Source organism: Bidens hawaiensis, unplaced genomic scaffold (assembly GCF_021521415.1).
Source record: "Bidens hawaiensis isolate Kalapana, Puna unplaced genomic scaffold, B.hawaiensis_p1.1 tig00020525_1, whole genome shotgun sequence".
Lineage (NCBI taxonomy): Eukaryota > Viridiplantae > Streptophyta > Magnoliopsida > Asterales > Asteraceae > Bidens > Bidens hawaiensis.
In genome coordinates, this window is record NW_027493140.1 from 369,002 (window position 1) to 375,966 (window position 6,965).

Sequence of the window (6,965 nt, forward strand, 5' to 3'; positions counted from 1 at the left end):
CCTCCAGCCGCACCACTAACACTCTCCCATCTCTCGTCTCGGCTTTTCCGGCAGCCCGCAAACCTCCTCCTCTCCTTCTCCGGTAACCCCATCACCTCCGGCACCCTCTCATTCCCTTTCCCTCGTTTTTCTGGCAACAGTTTCGGTGGCTGCAGGCTACAGCGCTGGTTCAGGGCGGTAACTCTCAGCGACGCGGTCGCGTGGATATATTATTTGCTTGATTTCGAGTTCGTATGACCAAGTTATGAGCAAAACAAGAAAGGGTTCGTATTCCGGCTGTCGGGTCAGTTTTCCTGCTGACTGTTTGGTTTTCCGGCGACGGTGAAGGTGTTTTCCAGTGACGAAAACAGGTACAGATAGTGGAGTTCAATGAGACGGTCGCGTGGATATCTTATTTGCCTAAATCAGAGTTCGTTTGTTATGGTTTCGAGCTATTCGACTATTTCTTTTTGTAAGTATTTTAAAGGTTATAAAACTTATAAAAATTAATATTAAATATAAATAAACTTTTTCGTATTAAAACCGAACACCGTTATAACCTGTTTTCTCGGCTCGACTCGTTAAACTAATATAATATATATATGTATATATCGTAAATATATAAATAACGAACATAACTTATTTAAACACCCGACACCATCTTTTGGGTAAAGTTGTTTACATAAAAGATGTACATTTTTCACATGATAAACGTAAGCCTTAAATAAAAACCTGTTAATTTGGAGCTTTCGGTGGTCAAATCGATCCCGGTCCGTTAAGGGGCATTTTAGTCAATTTTGGAATAATTCGAATACTCTATCTTCTGGTTAGAACTAGCTTTCGGACCAGAAGAACTTTATGCTCGTCATAATATCTTGAGTCTAGTGGTCAGAACCCGACTCCAGACTCGCAGTTCGGATTCTGAACAGTACCAGCTCGCTTAAATATTGTATATTTCATAACTCAAGTGCTAGACATCCGTTAGACCTGTTTCCAGCGGCTACGTTCTCGTTTTTAATTGTATATTATTCCCTCAAAGTTTCAGGTTTATTTATTTTCTGACCAGTCAGCTCGCTTAACCACATCCTTAAATTTCTCGTTAACTTTATAATTTCAAGGTGAGTACTTTCATACCCCCTTTTCCATCTTTCGTTTTGGGGTGACATTTCATACTTATTCAAATCAAATGCTTTAATTACTTGCATCTTAAACCCACAAATGTGATTGTAAACCTTACTTGAATAATTGCTCGATTTGGTGTTGTATGCTTATTTGACTATGTGTTTACAGCTTTTGGATGGTGAAACTATAAATCCTATACCATTTGGCAATGGCAAGGTGTCGTTAATGTATGCTATTAACGATAGCTATAAATCCTAGACTACTCGGCATCCCCTTGTAGCTAGGTGGTGCTAATGTAAGCTTATTAGCAACTGTCATAAAATCCTAGACTAATTGCCAATAGCTAGGTGTCGCTAACTTGTTTAGCGATAACTATTTATTCCAGTTTATAGCTCTTATTTATTGTTTTGTATACAAGTTTTGTGGATTTTAATACTATACACTTATATGCTCAAACTTATGAATTGCTCACCAACCTTTGTGTTGACAAACTTTATTTTATGAAATGTTACAGGTTTGACTTTTGTTGACTCGAGTGCTTGACGGAAAACGTTACCAAGACCTTTAGGATATTAGCAAAACAAACAATATAATTATTACTTGTATTCAGTTTGTTTGTGTAGACGAGAAGTGTTGTTTATCGATTTGTTGAAATAAAATGAGTTAAATGAATATTTTCACTTTAAGTAGTGTCTTGTGTATTTGTCCAATCACGTTGCACCCCGGCATGTTCCGCCTTTGGTCGGGGTGTGACACCCTTAATCATCCCACAAGACCATAATATCCCCATTCAGTGAAAAAAAAAGCCCATGAGTCGTTTCGAGCCTCGTTCGGTGAAAACATAAGCGGCACTTTTCAAATGAACAAATGAATGCCCTAACGAATAAATGATGACCACGGCGAGTAAATGAAGAATTGAATGGGGAACTCAACCCCTTAATCGTCCCACGAGAACATAATATCCTCGTTCAGTGAAAACAAAGGCACGGGTCGTTGCGAGCCCCGTTCAGTGAAAACAGAATCGACACTTTTCTATCGACTTACGCAATCAGTGAACTGTGGTTTTCATCTATGTGGTTTGTCCAAATCTACGGTCTTTGTCCACTATTTTCGTCTCAGTCAAATTTGCGATTTTCGTCATTGTAGTTTCATTTCTCTTGCAATTAAACCTAAATTTATTAACACCGTTAAGTCTGGTCATTAACACATCTGCGTGCCCCTCACGTGACGACCAGTTTTGTCATTTTTCTCCCCAAATAAACCCCAGTCCTAATTCGCAAGTCTCTTCACGTGAGGGCTGGGTTGTATTTGGGGAAAAAGGAAAAAAAAAATATACAGGGAACAAACAGCCCCTCACCTGAAGGGCACACTGATGGGTTTAGCGATCAGACTTAACGATATTAGTGAATTCGGGTTTAATTGCAAGTGAAATGAAACCATATGACGAAAATTGCAAATTTGAAACTACTAGACTATAACCGCAGATTTGGACAAACCACAGGGACAAAAACCAGAGTTCAATAAAATGAGTATTATAATAAAGAAAGAGTGAAAAAACATGTATAACACTGACTTAACGATTAAATTTAACAGAGTTAGTGATTTGAATGTAATTGGCAAAAATTGTGAAACGTGGATGATTCATATGCAAACAATAAACTTTTTAGACTAAATTCCCATTATTTGTCAAACCAAAAGACGAAAATGACAATTTATTCTAAAAAACGTAGAAATTAATTATGCTAAACTTTGTTATATATGATAGTGATTGGTATTTATTATCCTTACAATTTAACATATATATAGTTTACTAAATTAACCGAAAAAATAAATAAATAAATTTAAAGCATGTATTATAATTTATAAATTTATATGACATTTTACAATAATAATAATAACAATAATAGATAAATTGATTGATTTTAAAAAAATGGATCGACTTTTAACCATATATTTATAAGTTAATGATTAAAAAAGGGTTTTTTAAAATGAAATCATATTCGAGTTTTGTTTTTTTACAATATTTAATAATATAGATTATAGTATAACATGTTAATGATAACATTTGAAATTATATTTTTTCAATCTTTAACAAACATGGTTTGTTGTTGAGTTTTTTTAGATTTCACCATGTATTTTGGAATATATTAACATACATAGTATGTTAATATTTGTTTTTATAAAAATATATAAACATAATATAATTATTGTGTAAAAGGAAAGTGAATAATTATTGATTTATGACATATATTATGGTCAATTAATATTTTATTTTTGGGGTGAAAAGAGATATGAGATTTAATCAAAAAGCGACGCATGTCACAATTATTTTCTTTTATTAGAAGAATATGATTTTTTTTCTATAAATCAAGAACCTAGAATGTAGTTTGAAAATCAATCTTAACAAGGACACGCAAATAGAACCAAAAAAATAATCAGTTTTTTTAACATGTTGATTAGATCATGACTCTTTAGTTATTTAGAAAATTTATTATTATAACAATTTATCATTATATATATATTAAAAACCAGTTTTTCAAACACTCACAGATTTTACTATTCATCAAGTTTGATTATGGACCACACATTACCTATCATTGCTTCAATACTAGCCACACACGTCTTTTGTCATAACTCAAGTTGTTGTGTCTTACATCACCCTTACCACTATCATCATAATCACCCTCGATTTCTTCTCGATACAAACACGACTAGAGAGAGAGAGAGATCAGAATCTCTGATTTATCTCCAGTCTCCATCGAAAAGTTTATGTTGGTTCCCAACCACTGATTTATCTTTGATTTGTTTTACTAACTCGATCTGTTGTTATTTTCTAAGATCTCAAAGTTTTTTGGTTTACGATTTGTGGTAATGGCTGTGATTTCTTCAGCTTCGCACGCCGTTGAAAACATCTTACGTTCATCGCTCCAGAATCGTTCAAGCTCTCACCTGCTGTGTGTAAGGTAATTTTCTCCAAAAAATAAAATTTTAATGACTTTTTCCTGTGTTTATAGCTTTTGCCTTCCATAGTTTTCATTATTTGAGTTTTTGCTTTTGTTTTGTCTACAGATGTAGATGAATTTTATGCAACCGCAATCCAGGTTTGTTATGGTGTTCATATGCAATTAGGTTTTGGAAGTTGATTGATTTTGAGTTATTTGAGAAGTTTTGTAATGATAGGTTTGATTTTTGGGAGTTATTTTAACTTTCAAATTTATAAGAATTTTGTCATCTTTGGAAGAAATAATTTACTACTTTAACTGCATACAAACTGAAGCTTTGTTTTTTAATTGAAACGAGCATGTGTTTTTTTTCATATCAAGAGAATTACAACTAGCTTTTCTGCTGCTAAATACTACATATTTGAATTACTGCAACAGCAATGGTGATAAAAACTTTTAAATACTGATCTTCATTTTAAGTTAATAATGGATTATTTTAACTTCTACATCCAGTGTTGAAAATACTAAAATGGCTTTGAATCATTCCAAATGAGAAAAAAAAGACATGGTAATATGTGACTAAACAAGGGCCAAGAATATGTTTAAGCAATTGTTTAAATTTGACCATCTTCTTTTGGGATTCTAATTATGTGACATTCGTCAATTTCAGGTTAACCCTGTTAACTCAACTCCGTCAATTCAAACTTAAAGATCATTGAATCTATAACGCACACCTCATCACATTTAAACTAGGGTTTAAATGACGCTTGACAACAACTACATGTGTAGTCTTTCGGGAATTACACCGAAACGCAAACGAGTTGACGCAAACAATTGGTGAATAAACGAAAAACGTCAAAACAATAATTATGTGATAATTACATGTTAGACATATGTGTTACTTGATTATATTATGTGTGATGCTAGACAAGAAACAAGAACTAGTTAATTAAGCTAGAAAAGTAACAATTAAAAGTTGAGGGACTAAAGTGTAACATCTTGTTATTATTAATAATATGTAAAACCCTAACTCTCTTCTCTCTTTCCCTCACAATCGACGGCAGCCCCCCCCCCCTCTCCTTGCGATTGGCTCACACACACACACACACATATTACTTGATTTTTGATCTTGTCTTTCTCAATTGAAGCATCCTACACCCGTTTCTAGCCATCTTCTACCTTCCTCTTGATTGCTTTGGTGTTTTTGAAGGTATAATTATAAACCCTAGGTCCGAAAATCATATGTATAGTGTTCATATGTTTTGTTTGATTTGATGATGTATTGATTGTGATTTGATAACTAGAATTGGTGTTATTACATGTTAATCGTTGGTGTCTTTGATTTTGAGTTCAAATAAAACCTTAATCATGTATGTAGTGTGTAATTGATGTGCACGGATAGTGGTTATGGTGTCTAGAATGTCATATGAATGGATTATGGTCCATAGATAGTTAATATGTTGAGTTTGGATGCAAACAGTTTCTGGACAGATTGTGTTATTGATGTTCAATTGACTGTAACGGGGTGTGAATGTGAAAATTGGTCGAGATAATTGATACTACAGTGAACTAGGTTGAGTCTAGTTTCTAAAGAATATAAATTTGCAATTTTTGAACGTGAAAAAGTTAACTTTTATGATTTTACAAAAACGTTGTGCAAATCTGAATTGTGAGACCTGCTGTTAGGCTGATTTGTAAATATTATATCTCATGAACTACAAGACCAAATGGGTTGGTTTCACTTCTGGAAGTCAACTTGTTGAGTTAAGAACCTAACCCAATTGGTCTTGCATTTGTTGGATTTTTCATTTAACGGTAATTACAAATAACATTCTGTTGCGCATGAATTTGACTGTTGTGAGTTTGCTGTAATGTTTTGATCATTGTGAGAAGTTTATGTGGAATAAAAATACAATAAAATATGTTTTGGAAACCTAACACATGTGTGCTCTTGTGATGATTTTTGATGAATTAATTGATGAGTTATGATCTGTGAATTAGAGTAATCTTTACTAGTAGTAATCTGTCTCGGTAAAGTTAGCTGCTGAACTTTGTGAAAATACATGAAAAGTGCTAGTTGCTAGTTAATTGTTATGTTTTGACCAAATTGCCCTTGCGGGGAATAATTGCTAGATACGTACGCTATTAACACTTGACACGTAAGTAGTTACTCACACGTGTAACGTATCACAAATATGCTTGTTAATTCACACACGACTCACAAACGAACACGAAACGTATTTTTGTGCTTAGGAGTTATGTGCCGGGTCTAGAGACTCGAAAATAGTTCTGATACTTAGAAAAATCTCATTTTTGTGTCTTAGAACGCGAGTGAGGATTTTTCTGTGACGCACATCTCTCGGACTTTGGTTTTTAGTAATCTTCGCAAACAGTGAGTTTCACTTTCCCCTTTTAAACTTTTTAAACGCTTTTCACTTGGGGGAGATAACATACTCCGAAACGCTTTTAGATTTTGTTATTAGATTATATATCACTTGTAAAGGCTAAGTGGCAAACGAAACAACTGAAGTCCTACACATCGAACCGTTTAATATTGGATAATAGCGAGTCACTGCTAAGTAGTACTACTGGGTTTGACAAACCCCACTCAACGCTAAACTCGACTGGAGGTCGAGTGGGTGTAATTTTGGCTAACACATTACCATGGTCTGGATGACCTGGTGGCAAGGCACTTGATAAACAGTCAGCTTCGGTGTCGAACACTTAGTAATACTTGTTGTATAGGCTAGCTACCTATCGATATATGATTGATTTAACACTATTTGGTAAACGCTAAACGCAAAACGCAAAACGCTGAACGCTGAACGCAAAACGCTAAACGCTTTATTTTATATAAACTTGTGAACTCACCAACCTCGTGTTGACACTTTTAGTATGTTATTCTCAGGTAGCCGAGGCGGG